Source organism: Dermochelys coriacea, chromosome 6 (assembly GCF_009764565.3).
Source record: "Dermochelys coriacea isolate rDerCor1 chromosome 6, rDerCor1.pri.v4, whole genome shotgun sequence".
Classification (NCBI taxonomy): domain Eukaryota; kingdom Metazoa; phylum Chordata; order Testudines; family Dermochelyidae; genus Dermochelys; species Dermochelys coriacea.
Genome location: NC_050073.1, coordinates 73,239,016 through 73,254,089, shown reverse-complemented (window position 1 = coordinate 73,254,089; position 15,074 = coordinate 73,239,016). Strand labels below are relative to the sequence as shown.

The window sequence follows — 15,074 nt, the reverse complement described above, 5'->3', positions numbered from 1 at the left end:
ATCCATCGTGGAACAATTGAAATGTGGAAGGATTACTATGTATTAATCCCAGGAAAGAACACAACTGATGACAAATCCTCAATGAGAAATTCAGAGAAAAGAGACGGCAATTGGATATGGTCTTTGTGGACCTAGAAAAGATGTCTGACAGTGTAGTAAGAAAACTAGTTTGGTGGAGTTTATGACTGAGAGGTGTGCCAGAAGGAATGTCTATTTTATCCAGAATAGGTACAATGGAGTGACTACTGTAATCAAAACCAAATTGGGCTACAGCAAAGAATTTCCAGTAAACATTGGCCTCCATCATGGTCAGCACAGAGCCCCTTTTTTGTTTGAGGTTGTCATGGATGTGGTAAGTGAGAGCATACGAAGGGAACAACCTTTGAATATGCTGTTCACTGATGAACTAGTGATATGTATGGAAGATTGTGAGACTTTGCAAGCCAAGCATGAACAGTGGCAACATAGTTTTGAGCAGGTTGGACTTAAACTGAACATTGGTAAGACCAAGGATACGACAACTGAGGGGGGAAGACTCACCAGAAAGGATATCACAGGCAGAGAGCTTAGAAGAGTGAGAATTTAAATACCTAGAATCAATGGTTGCAGATGGTGTTGCCCTCCAGAGTGACGCCCAGCGTCATACTAAAGCTGCATGGTGCAAATGGTGGGAACTGACCCCAGTCCTATGTGGCAAAAAACTGCTAATAATCTGAAAATGTAGTGTGCATAAAACTGTAATTTGACCCATCTTAATGTACCAGACAGATGCGGCCAGCCACAAGAAAGGACATCAGTATGATCTTCACCACGGAAATGAAGATATTGAGATGTTCAAATGGTTGGATACTCTGTGATAAGAAACAAAATGAGGTTGTAAGGGGCCTAATGTGCTCCAATTGAAGACAAGTTGAGGGATGCTAAACTACACTGGTATGGGCATATCCAGCAAAAACTGGAGAGCTATATTGATAGAATGCTCTTACAATGACTGTGGATGCAAGAGGACCAAGAGGGAGACCAAAGACACAGTATAGGGGTTGGATATTAGTGTACCTCAAAAAGATCAATCTGCATGACAATCTAGTATGCTATCATGAATTTTGTAAGAGGGCTATTAAAGTCACCAACCTTGAATAGGAAAATGGCAAGAAAGAAGAGTATAAGGGTATTTGAATTTATACAGCCTTTTATGTTGAATGTGAGGGTTTAGAGCAAAAGCAAGGTTTTGATCTGCCAATACCGATGTTTAATTATTTTGAGTAAGAAGTAATTCTGTTTTTATATGATGTCTAATGATACAACAACCTGAATCCATCAATGTAGTTACTTTTAGGTTCCATTCCAGAATTCTTGGACTTCTGAGGCTAAATTTAGCTCAAGAAGCAGGTATAAATGAACATATCTGCCACAGACTTCAGCCCATCTAGGCCAAGAGAAAACTTGGTAGTTATCCATGCCAAATATTCAGACATTGTTCTCCCAGCTGAGTCTCTCCCATCTGCTCAATATATTTTTACTATCTCTGTATTATACATCATGAAACGATTTCATGGGTTACCAAATTGAGTCTGGGTATGTATGTTTGCCAACTTTCAGATATGGCATAAAGATGGTAATTATGACAGTTCTAAATCATATATCTCCCCCAATGCTTTGATTTCAATGTGTTAAGCTTAAACTGCAAGGCAGGTTTAAAGATTAACAATTTGCTTGGATAAAGGAAAACAGAAAAATATAATTAATTATTTGCCTGTCCCCAACCTTAGTTTACAAAACCATGGTGCAACTTTATTGAGCTAAAATTGAAGGGTGACAAGGTTAATATGTAGCTTTAGACCTCATGGTTTCATTAACAAACACATTACAGGCTGTAAAGCTGAACTGACAGTAATGCTAGGCCCAAACAAAGTAAATAATTACTGGCTTGGCAAATAAGGAAGCACTTGCAGAGTTTGTTTACATTTGGTTTTTGGAAAATTCATGTTGGCAACAAGTCAAATATAGTTTGACTAGTAATTGTGACAATTGCTCACAGATGCTGCTGGAAGAACAACAAAAGAATGGATTTATGGTTTTTCTCCCCTGCATTTTTCCCCTTTGTTGGTTCCCCCCCTCTACCCCCGTCTTTCTTTCTTACCACTTTGGATCAATAACAAACTTGCAGCCACAAAGATAAGTGGGTTACATGGCAGATGGGCCTTGGAATGTTTAAAAATCTCATGTTGCATTTTCTCTTTTGGCCACAGATTGGAAAAGACACAGCTGTGTTCAAGCTGCGCTCATAAAATTCTAGCTCCTTGACGATGCCTCTGTGTCCCAACTATTGAACATAGGCCTGCATGGGATTTTCACAAGAAACGCATCAATTCCATACTGGTGCACTGTTAATAAACTTTATCAGATGCCAGGGATACATAATTGTGGTTAAGCTCCATTCCTTTTGTACAATTCATTATTTGGCTATATGGGAGAACTTTGAACATATTGCCCAGGATTCAAGTAATGAGACAACCCAAACTGGAAAATAGTTCTGCACCACGTGGTAGAATCAGACAAATCAAGAAATCTCAGCTCCTTTTCCAAGTTCTAAGTTCACCTACACAATAGGTAACACTCTGTTCCCACAATCCAATAATTGTGAACCCCTTGAATTTGACTTTGAGTGATAGTAGAAACAGATTTAGAAAAATTATCCTGTATCTGTTATTAGATACATTCTGGTTTTCACATGTTAAATAACTTAATTACAATGTACACAATAACCTGAGACCACCAACATTGTTACATTTAAATTCCCCTCCAGGATACCTTGCCCCAAGATATAAAAGCCATATATTAATTAATTGTTCCACTAAAGATGAGTTCCTTCTGCCTCTCCAGTGTACAGATTAAAATCCACTAGAAAAAGTTTCTCTCCAGGAAGAAACTAGAGAAATTCTGTGGAATTCAATAATGCAAATCTACATTGTTTTCTATGGTTTAGTGAAATAAGACTACAGAACTGGGCCTGATTCACCAATGTATTACAAGAGTTGTACATCAGTGTAAGACTGACTCAATGGTGTTACACTGGAATTAAATATGGGCAACTCAGTGGAGAATCAGGACATAGATTGAACTGTGCAGCATTTCTGTGATCACCATGCATCTTTGCTTCTTTTGCTTTGTTAGTAGCAACAGTTTAGCCTTGTCACAAAGCCTGCATGTCATTTAATTCCAACCTGCAAATATGGAATGGGTTATGTTTGTCCATTCTCCCAGAGCAACTCTACAGTCTATTTGATAATATAGAATGTTATTTGTTCGTGTTTGCCTTAGAAAAAACAAAATGCAAGAGAACATCCATCCCCTCTTGGAGACCACACCAGTGAGATTCTGCACATGTGCTCTCCTTCCAGTCTATGGGAAGAAGGCTAGGGTATATAGCTGGCTGACATTCAACTGACTGAGGACCATAAAGGAGGCATCACTTGCACTGTATTTCAAGCTGATAAGTACTATCAGTTAAGAGAGGGGCAGATCCTGGCAGCATCAAAAGCATCCCCACACAAAGCAAATCAGGGATGCAATGGCAAATATGTCCCCCACCCTGCACAACTCCTTGCTACACCCCAGCATCTAGCAAAAGAGTTTTCAGGAGGGCAGAGACTATTGTGGGTCCAAGCTCCTACTTTTCCCTCAGTTGCTCCATTACTGTTTGTGCAGGGCAGAGTGATGGGTAGGTGTGCACAGAAAGAGCCTGGGGGGAGGGAGGTTTCAGTTTGTTCACATAAGTGTTTATCTCCTTTCCTGAGTGGTTCTGCACCTCTCATCTGTGGAATGGCCGTAGAGCTACTCCACAACACCTTTTTATACTGGGCCCAACCCTGTCGGGCTGCTATAAAAATGGGTCAACACAGAAGTCAGGGGGTGTTGACCTAACTCTGGGGCTGGATGTAGGCCTGGATTTAGCATAGTAGTTGCTTAACTATAAGCATTTAAGTCAATAGCCCCATTTATTTCAACAAAACTATTCATTTGCTTAAGTTAGGCATCTGCTTAAGTACCTTAGCCACTGCAGGATTATCAGTCCAGCACTGCTCGGCAGCACTAAATTCACAAAAAAGAAGTGTTTAATGAAAGAGAGAGAGATTTAAATTCTGAGTAAATAAAGAAAGAAGAAAGCAAACTTGTCGGTAAGAGCTGAAACAATGTAAAGGAAAAAACTGAGCAAGAAAGAATGAAAAAGTGGGGGGAAAGCACTTCCTAATTTGTTATGAATAGTATGCAATATGACATATTCTAATCAATAAGTGAATGCTTTAATGCTTTACATACAGTAGCTTTGATACGCCTTAAGAGAACATTATTCCATTCAGCTCAAAGGTTAGAAATCTAAGTTCCAACTACAAGCAGAAAGGTGACATAGCTTAATTATTGTGAGGAATCAGATCCCCAAACCGAATGTCAGACATTTGCAAATGGGATCCATACAGAAATGTCAACATTTTCCTGTGAACTCAGCTTTTCATGGAGAAATTCCTCACCTTTGGTACAAATTACATGTGCCTCAGTGAAACATGATTTCAGTGGGGCTGCACAGAATATAAGTGCCCAGAGAATTTACCTTATTATCTGTCCTTAAAAAATAGCCACCATGGGCCCGATCTTCTAACACCACCATGAACAGAATTCCTGTTGATAATGTGCACAGACCTCCCACAGTGACTATAGGATCTTTCCTTATCTTGGTGAACTACAACTTTTGAAACTTTGGGTTTCCCCCACCCCCTTACCCTGAGCAAGGAAATCAGCATGAAGCAAGTACTTCAGTCTGCTAAGTTCTCAAATCCACATCTGCCATGAGCCATTTTACCTTTGATTTCCTGCAGGACTTTCTCTTCAGGTTTGGAGGGCATCTAAGAATTTGGTCAAGGGGGGATGTCAGTTTTCACAATCAGAATCTGTTCCACTTCAGGGATTTGCAGGCATACTCTCTGGAGACTGAAAACTGTTTGATCTGAGTTTTTAGCATCTGCAATATTATAACTAAGGCGGCTAAATCTTTTCCTACATAACCACCATCTTAATTAACACGGAGCTGGTTTGCCACGTTTATCACGACGCAAGTGATATTTTAGTCTTTTCTGAAATGAAGTTCTCTTCTATTTTTAAAAAAAGAAATAGCTGCATATAACCACTTACTGGGTTGTAACTCTTCCTGTAACACGGATTTTTCTGGTAGGAAAGTGAATATTAAAAAAATGTTGGCAGGAGGAAGTTAAAGTGAGGGGCTTTATATGTGCTAGATAGAAACTTGCCACAGTATTTAAAAAGGTAATCAACACAACCGCAGTACAGTGTTATAGGACCTAGTTCTGAGTATGCACTCCTCACCAAAAGTCAATCACAATTGCAGGTGCTCACGGTATCATGCACATATAAAAATACATCTTCACAAGAGGCTATGCATAAAAATAAATATATCTGATAGAAGTCCAAGATTGCCTTAACAACATGCAATGTTTTCCACTAATCCTCTCTGGGGATAAATCCCAGTTAACAGTAATAAACATTTTGGATCAATCTTGAATTTTTCAGATGCATTGCACCTAGTTTCAAAGTCAACAAAAACATTTTTTGTGGTTAGTTTAGCCTTTTATTCCCCAGAATTGAAAAATGTTATCTAAAGTGTTTTGGAGTGAATTTGCTGACTTATTTTAATGTTCATAAGCAACTGCTATCTGTTCTAGTGAGAGGAGTAGGTTTTGAATCATTTTATATACTACCTTGAGAATCAGAGCACTTATATATATATATATTTTATATATATATAATTACACCCACACATACACTCTATGTTAAAAGAACATAAAGGTTGAAAATTCAAGCACTCAAAAGTGAGGAAATGCCAGAATTAAGGTTGCCTGAGGAACCTGGTTGCCATCTTCACTAATATTATACAACATAAAAACTGGCTGTTTTTGCAGAAGAACTAACATGTCCAGGAGAATGTCCTAAGCCTACCAATATACAGTTTTGAGACATGAGCTCATCAGAGCACATACTAAAACAGAATGAGGAATTAGCTTGGGATGGTCAGAGAGATGCAAAAACTAGCCGGCCTCTAATCTCCCAATATGAGGAAAACACAGAATGAAGAGGCTTCCAGGCCCACTCTGTTTAAGGGACTCGGGGGTTGGGGGTGTTTGGAGTTTTGGGATTTGGACAGTGGCCATTTGTGGAAAGCCAGTGAACTCAAAGGAAGGCTAGGCTAGGAGTTTGTTTACTTTGGATGTTGTTCCTTTTGCTACAAGGCCTTGGAGAGGCAAAGGTAGAGAATGAACAGACCAGTCTACTCTAGTTTACAACTGTACGGTGATATGATACCCTGAAGAGAGGTGGTTCAGTTTGGCTGGAGAGCCAGAAATAGCAAGTCACAAAGATTGAGTAAAGCACTTTGGGCTAAGAGGGAAGCAGTGGAACTTAAGGCCTGGGGACAAAGAAGGAGAGACGGGTTACTAATTAGACCAGGTGCCTGCTTCCTTTTTGGTGGCCTCAAGCCAGAGTTTCCAGTAGAGGGTGGGTAAGAGCTCCCACGCTTTCTAGGTGGGATCACGTCAAAGTTTGGCTCAGAGACTAATTCACTGTAAGGTGAGAGGGAAGAGAATTTACTCTTTTAGTTAGAAAGATAAGGAAAGAATAATAATACTCTTATGTTTACTAGCCTTTACAAGTAGCTGGAAAGGTTTCATCTGCGGTGATCTTCCTTTCCTGTAGATCACCAGAATGTGAGGAGGCCAGTCCGTTTGGGAGGGGAGGTGCAGTGTGGAGTAGATACCAAGAAACAGATGTCAAAGGCCTAATATAATTTAGTATAAAATAACTTAAAAGCACCATGCAAAGGTTAGATGGAAAAAATCTTACTGTTTTAAACAGAGATGTACCTAAGCCAAAGTCTGAAAAAAGCTAGATTCTGATCTAAATTTTATAAAATGACCCTTTGTCTTTGTAGCAGGCTGAAACAAAATTCTGTATTCAAATCCCTCTGAACTTGGTGTTGAAATTCAAACAGCCTGGCTCAATTTGCAAAATTCAAAATCTCTATATGTAATGTTTTTATCAAATGGCAATAAGAGCTGAGAGTGAATGACATTATACTTAAAATAGGAGGCAGAAGCACAATAAAAGCTGAAGAGTGTGCCTCTTACATTCTTTTAGATTCATTTTATTTGTATTTAAAACTCTGTTACAGGGATGCTTTATGCGTGTACTTTCAAACTATTGCAAAAAATGTTTAAGTCTGCTGTGTACTTTCAGACATTCAGACTCACTTCTGAATAATTAAACACTATGACATGCAAAAGAAACCTGAAAACAGGTGAGTTCAACTTTCAATTAGTCTAGAACATAAAGTTTAGAACATAAAGACTCCCATCTTGCCACCTCTCTCCTTTCATAGCAAGAAAGAGAACAGATTGTAGATGTTTGATCATCTTCTGTCTAACAAAAATGCATAAAAAAATACCCTGCAATGGAGAGGTGAATCTGGATTCATTATGACTCACTTCTTCTGTGACACTCACAAGAAGTGCATCAACCCAGATTTACTTTTAATGTTTTCTCCTCAACCACGCTATGCTCAAGCCTTCACTAAGCAACTAAATAATCTTACTGTGACTCCTCTTTTCTCTCTCCTGCTGCCCCCTCCCCATACTAATCTGTTGCTCCTCCATTGGACTGCCTGGTTCCAGGTAAAAAGGGGCTTTTCCTGCAGTGGCATGGATCACTGCTCTCTTCTGCTCACCTGGGTGCAATGGGTCAGCATCCCCCTGCTGTCCTGGTCCTCTAAAGATGCCATGATGTAAATTTTCCCTATGTAATCAATAGTTTCTGTTAAGAAATCAGATTAAGTGCACTTAATCTCCTCAGAATTCTGTGTGTATATGAGAGTGAGTGAAAATGCCTGTACTTCTTTGTGTCCCTAACCCTCTTTCATTCTTGCCCCTTATATCTTCTGTTAGCCTCCCCTGTCTCTGGGGGAGATAACGTCAGCTAATCATGATGCAGATGAGTGATGTTCACAGTAAACTCTGAAGTTCCCACATAAATGCTCATTCCCTCTCAGTCTCCAGACACTTCCCTCTCATTTTGTGCACAGTAATAATCTGTAGTCTGCAGTATTCTTTGCAATCTCTGTGTAAGAAGGTCTGCAGGTGTGCTGTACCTCTGTGACCCAATAAATGAGAGTGTTATTTTGTGCCCACTGAGTTAGTCATGACACAAACACAACTAGAGCAGCACCTGTTTGGTTTCCCGAGAGTCCTGTTAAGGCTTCTGAAAATGTCAGACAGGCAGCCAGTGTGGTAGACCTGAAGAAGAGCTCTCTGTGACTCAAAAGCTTATCTCTCTCACCAACAGAAGTTAGTCCAATAAAAGATGTTACCACACCCACCTCATCTCTCAAAGAGGCAGCCATGCATTTAACTAAACCCCATTCCTACCCCTCTTCCCATTCTCATTTGTACACTCAGAGCTCTTTCGAGTGACGACAGAACCCCACACACCTTTTTACTGAATATTTTGAATGACCAAAGGAGTCCCTTCCCCCAAACAACCCAAAACCAACCAAACAGAAAACAAAAATAAATTGTTCACTGAGCTCTAGTCAGGCCACCTTAATACAATTTTAATGTTAAGGGTGCTTCAAGTAAGCAAATTAAAACTATTTAATTTTTTTTTAATATCAGTGCATACCTACAGTGGTTTCGTACTCTGAGCACTGTATAGTACTTGAGCTTTGAATTAATCTCACTTATAGGTACCAGATGCCTTAGTGCTCAGGACACTTCAGAGTTAAAGGAGAGGAAGGAAGAACATCTACTGGATAAAACACAGGCTCTGAACTGGCCTTCTTGTGTGACCTTGAGCAAGTCACTTAACTTTTCTGTGCCTCAATAATATATAAAGGTGGTTGGAAAATGGAATTTCTCTCCCTTGGGAAATTCAGAACATTCTGAAATGTGTTTTTGTTCCAAACTGGAAACGTCAAAATTTCCCATGGAATGGAAATTCCAAAAAAATTTCAGTTAACAAACACCAAATTGTTCATTTAGTAATGTCAAATATTATATTGTTTGATATTCAATATTTACATTATATATGAATATATAAATATATTCTATTATAATATCATATGAAAGACAAAACTGGATTTTCCCCTCTCAAAGCTGTTCGGTTTTTCAACCTGCTACCTGCTCTAGTAAAATAGGGTTCTTACCACTGCAGTTAGTGATCAATCTTAACTTTGTATTTCTTGATTTCTAACCAACGGTTTGGTTTCTCAACTTTAAAGTTGCAGTAACACAAACAATTTTGCATGAGCTAGGTAGACCCAGATAGATCATTTATATGGGTTACAGTGTGAATTTTCATATCATATTACTTGAATGGATAATAAAAGATTTCATCTGTGTGATCACAGGTGAACTTTTGCCAGAGTCAGTAGATTGTCAGAGCCCAAAGAATGGCACCGTGTTGTCCTGATACAAGCCAGGAATGTGGTCAAATCATCCTAATGCAAACATTACTATTTTCAAGAGTATTGGTATTAGTTATGTTTTCAAGGGTTCACAAAATGGAAATTGGGAACTAATATCTCAACCTTTCCTAAGGACAAACTCTGGACTATGACAATCAGACTCTGCTATAAAAAAAGGATTATTCTTTTAAATTAAAGAACAAAAGACCACATAATGACCTGCAAGACCATTGGTAATGGTTGGTCCAAAGTTACCAGGCATGTGTCTGGGAACAGATGGGGAAGATAACGTCAGTTAATCATGATGCAGACGAGTGATGTTCACAGTAAGCTCATTTTCTATGGAAGAGGACAAGGCACCACTATAGACACTGATTGGTTAACATGCTTGACTGTGGACACTTGATCATACAGGATCAATACACAACTTGGCTTTTGATAGCATAAAGCAGCCTTTTACAGAGAAGAGCACACTGATGCTATTTACTTCTTTCTTAAAATGAAATGGTGCTAATCTTGCCGGCTGCTAATCTGTTTACTGGCTGTCCTGATAAAGTGAATTTATGTAATGGTTATCACCAAGCTGACCTACCTTATAATGACATTTCATGTTTCAGTGAACAAAAGCATCATATTTCCCAGGCTTTTTCTGTAAAAAGAAAAATATATGCTCAAAGATTCCAATTCTCTATTCATTAGATGTAAATATGTCAGAGATATATTAAAATGGCATTTAATACAGACTACTATTTTTAAAACAAAGGTGTCATTCTACTCCTGCTGAATTGCTCATAAATTCAGGACCTGAATGAAGAGATCAGATTACATTAAATGCATTTTGGTATCTATAACTTTCTGCAATGAATTAAAACTAGCTGATCATGTCTCGAGTGCATTTCATTTTCCATTGATTCATGTACTGCCATATAACCTTCAAAATTCCCTTATGCCAACAAACTCATTCAGATATGCTGAGTGCAGGAGGAGATTAAAGTGGCTACAAGATTGAAAACTGTATCAAGGCATCAGATAACACAGTAGAGGTATAATGAAAGTGTAAACAAAACCTGTAAATGTAGAAATTACTGTCCGTATAATCCACTGTTGAATTCAATTGAGAATTTTACTATAAACAAACTATGTATTAATACACAACAAATTGCTGCAATCAATAGAGCCCATTTCATTCTTAAATTTTCTATTCACGACTAAGCACTAGAAAAACAGTTTTCTTGTCCTTTAGAAATGCAGTTTATCCCAAACTGGAATTTAATGCCGATCTATATTCTGGGCTAAGTGAGTACCCACAGGTCTCACAAAAATATAATTGTTTAATTTTTCCCTTTTTTAAATTTAAGTTACTTATAGAAGTAACCCTCCCTATCTCCTTATATAGGAGCTTTGTTCCCATGTTGTGAAATCTAATCTGTCCTTTAAACGCTTTTTAAGCTGGCAAAAAATGCATTATTACTGAGCTAGTAGCTTCTATTGTTTCAGTGGTAGCTATGGCTATGGATGAATGCTTTCAACAGAAGTTAAAAGAGATAATGAGTCTTTAATGATACAAAATCAGAGCCTTGTGTGTTTAGTGAAGCCTGACACAACCTCCAGTTTTCCGTTAGCAAGGACAGATTGTACTGTATTCAGTTTTTTAAGCTGAAAATACCCACAGAAGTGCTTCTTTGTACAACTTTGTATCACCTAAAATACAATCAGTAGAAGTTGCTTGTTATGCTAAACTCTTACATGACTTGAAGCATTAAAAAAATAGCAATAGTTAAAAATAGCAGTAATGAAAATAAGCCTAATTTTGTTTTTTCCATAAATCTCTGAGTGGCTCGTAGGTGGATATTTCATATATATTAGTCTATGCACTTCAATTATTTTTTCTTGTCATTTCTCTCCTGCCCCCATCCTCCTCCCACCTCACTAAAGATACGCAAGCATAACTTCCAGCTGAAGCTGTAGCACGACATCAGTGACGCAGAAGTTCCCTTCTTACTTATCTGTCTAAAGAACAGAAGGTTTCTGATGTTATTGGGCAAAATGTATATATACTTGGCCTGGTTCACCACTGCATTACACGAGTTTTCAAGTATACTTTTGAATTATAATGATTTTGCAAGAACAAGCACATGCAATACACTGTGTTATTTTACAGGGGAAATGATGGATCCAGAACAAAATGATAGGTGAACTCCTGCTCTGTTTGAAGTGGCCATTGTTCATGGCCTGCCCTGATTGACCAGTGCATTTTGCTAGTTTCACACCACTGGAACTCCATAACAATGGAGGAATGCAGTGTTGAATCAGGTCTACCACATCCATTACTGGATGGGAGTCAAGAGAAATGTGTACAATTTGCTGGAGTGTCTGGTCTCTGGGTAACTATGATAAAGAACAGCTCTTCCACCAAATAGAAACATATTAATTAAAACAACTTCAATTTAAATTAAGTGAAAACATCATGACTAATTCCAGACTCTTCTCTCCTCTGCCACACCACAAATTTTTCGTAGTGCACTTTCCCATTAATATAGAGCTGGCTTGGAGAGACTACCCACATTAAATTTGTGTGTGGATGTTTTATGAGTTGCATATGTTTTGGATGTTGAAGTTACATGACATTATGGCAGGTTTCAGAGTAGCAGCCGTGTTAGTCTGTATTCGCAAAAAGAAAAGGAGTACTTGTGGCACCTTAGAGACAACAAATTTATTTGAGCATAAGCTTTCGTGAGCTACAGCTCACTTCATCGGATGCTGTAGCTCACGAAAGCTTATGCTCAAATAAATTTGTTAGTCTCTAAGGTGCCACAAGTCCTCCTTTTCTTTTTATGACATTATGGATTATACAGTGACTCAGCTACAGGTGTCATCTTGGCAGTAAGGAAGGAAAAATACCAAATAACTGCCTTAGGACCTAAATAGTCATAGTATTTTTTTAAACCACACACCCAGTGTGAGAGTGCAGGTTCAATTTAAATGGCAACCTATCGTCCTCCCAGGATTTTATTCTGGGCCTGGATCCATCATTTCCCCTTTAAAAATCATGTACAGTATATATCATATGTGCTTATCTGTTCTTGCTAACCCAGTATCATTCACTCTTAATATTTAGGAATCAAAATATGTGTTTAGAGTGTTAAGAGCCATTCTAAAAATCAAATAAATCTCCTGAAGTCTTCTGATTAAAATATAGTAACAATGTGTGCAATGTTCCACATCACATCTATAAGCATTAGGTTGTTCAACTGGGGGTCAATAGTTTAAAAAAAAAATCAGAGCTCATCCAAACTTGTTTTTTTCAGTCTGCCAAACCAAAGCCAAACATGGTCAGCTCAGCTTTAATGGAGACTGTGAAACTGTAAGTCCCAGAAAAACTCATCCGTGGAGTGCACGCAGCAGAAGAATATCAGGTAGCCAAGGAGAGATCTGTTTTCCATTGGATTATCTCAAGACCATAAGGAGAAAAAAGTCTAGTCACTTGTCCCCAGGGTCAGCTCTCTATTGTCTACTGTGCTCCAGAGGATGGTACTTATAGAATGGGCATTTCTGGGCTCAAAATACCAACATGGCATCATCACAACATTCTGTATTTTGGACTATGGGTTTGCCAAACCTTGTGACTCTAGAACTGAACCACCGTCACAACCCAAATTTCTTTGTTTGCCTAGCTCTAATCATTTGGCAAGCCGACCATTCCTCCTGAACTGTCATTTTCAGTAATAAAAAAAATCACTCCTTTACCAAAAACTACACAATGAACAAAGAATGATATGCTTAAAAAATATAATCTTCAATACTAGATTATTTTTGCTTATAGATGAATTAATGCTTTCCAAAAACTGATGCTATAGATCAAGCTAGGAAACAAGAGGAACAGTTGATGCAGTTTGGTCCCATTTACAGACTATTTTATCAAAGTTATTAATGTTTAAATAGATAAACCTAGTAGTAGATAGTTCCAAATGAAGTGTGTTTTAATGAATATTGAGACATTTGCCTTTTAATCTGTATTTAAAATCCTATATGAAGAAATTTGTTAATGTGACAATTTTGTGGATCTGTAAGGAAAGAAAACCTCAATAAATGCAGCTTCTCTTGTAGAGTGGAATATTTTACATTAGAAAGACAACTGTAAGCTTTTAAATAGGTAGAAGTTGTGATAGCCACTATGGTTTAGTTTTAGTATGGTGAAGAATCAAATTAACACATTGAGAGAGATTCAGACATCATACACACCAATAAGAAATCAGAAAAAATAAATGCAGCAATTCTTTTCATTTAATATTTTTATACTTTGGGGTCAGGTAATTGAAAGCTGCTAATGGGAAACTCTTGACAGCAGCAAAAACAAAAATCCATTCAACATTCTATTGTTTAATGTCAAGTATCAGAGGGGTAGTTGTGTCAATCTGGATCTGTAAAAGTGGCATAAGCTTTCGTGGGTGAATACCCACTTCATTGGATGCGCGAAATGGGTATTCACCCACAAAAGTGTATGCTCCAATACATCTGTTAGTCTATAAGGTACCACAGGACTCTTTGCTGCTATTGTTTAATGTGTTTATAGTGCAAGGCTTTACTTTTCATTCACTAACTATACAGTAAAGCATCCAGTTAACTTTAGTCATACTGTAAGTCCAAAAGCACCTTCATTAAGAAAAAGAGTGCAGTTTTACATCAGCTTTAATACGGCACATTTTGTAAGCTGTCAAGACATGTAAAAGAGTGAAAAAAACATAAATCAGAGTAATGGGATGTGTCAGAACTTTAACAAAAAGCACTTTTTTTCTGGTCACTAAAAGCAATTAAAGTGTTCACAAGAAGCAGCCATTATTAACGCTAACCCTTGATTATTTTATGGTGGCATATACCAATCTGCACTTTCTTTTAAAAACTTTCAAATTCAGGTCCTCAAGTTAGTTTTTCAGAAAAAAAAAACTTGGTAATTTAAGGTTAATAAGAAAGATCCGAGGTGGGATTTTCTAAAGCATCTAAGTGATTTAGGAACACATGTCCTGGTTGGAATAAATTTGGTTGAGATTTTCCCCACTGATATTTCAAAGATATCCAAATCAAGGCTAGCTATAGAGATATAAAAAGAAAAGGAGTACTTGTGGCACCTTAGAGACTAACAAATTTATTTGAGCATAAATGCATCCGATGAAGTGAGCTGTAGCTCACGAAAGCTTATGCTCAAATAAATTTGTTAGTCTCTAAGGTGCCACAAGTAGTCCTTTTCTTTTTGCGAATACAGACTAACACGGCTGCTACTCTGAAACCTATAGAGATATATAGAGAGATATTAAATACACATTCCAAGAACAGGAAAGCAAACAACCTTTTTCAATAGACAAAAAATTAGTTAAGATTGCTAAGTGACAGCAGTGCATTTACCAATTACATCCCAAGCACTTAAAAGCAAATTCATGAATAGTTAAGAGCAAAATAAATCTTACACTAATGACATAAAGCTAGACTGTGAAATGGGCAGTGTGTGGCTGTGCTGCTCCAAGACTAACCCCAGGGAAGGAATTGAGCCTCAGAG

General features: G+C 37.9%; 1 long non-coding RNA gene across 1 annotated transcript; it reads right to left on the bottom strand.

Moving 5' to 3' along the window:
- Positions 1–3,141: 3,141 nt before the first annotated feature.
- Positions 3,142–10,178, bottom strand: LOC122460517. Its single transcript, XR_006281874.1, has 3 exons — positions 10,116–10,178; positions 4,859–4,901; positions 3,142–3,224 (listed from the first exon to the last, which is right to left on the bottom strand). It is a non-coding gene; the product is annotated as an uncharacterized LOC122460517 (long non-coding RNA).
- Between the last annotated feature and the right edge of the window lie 4,896 nt (positions 10,179–15,074).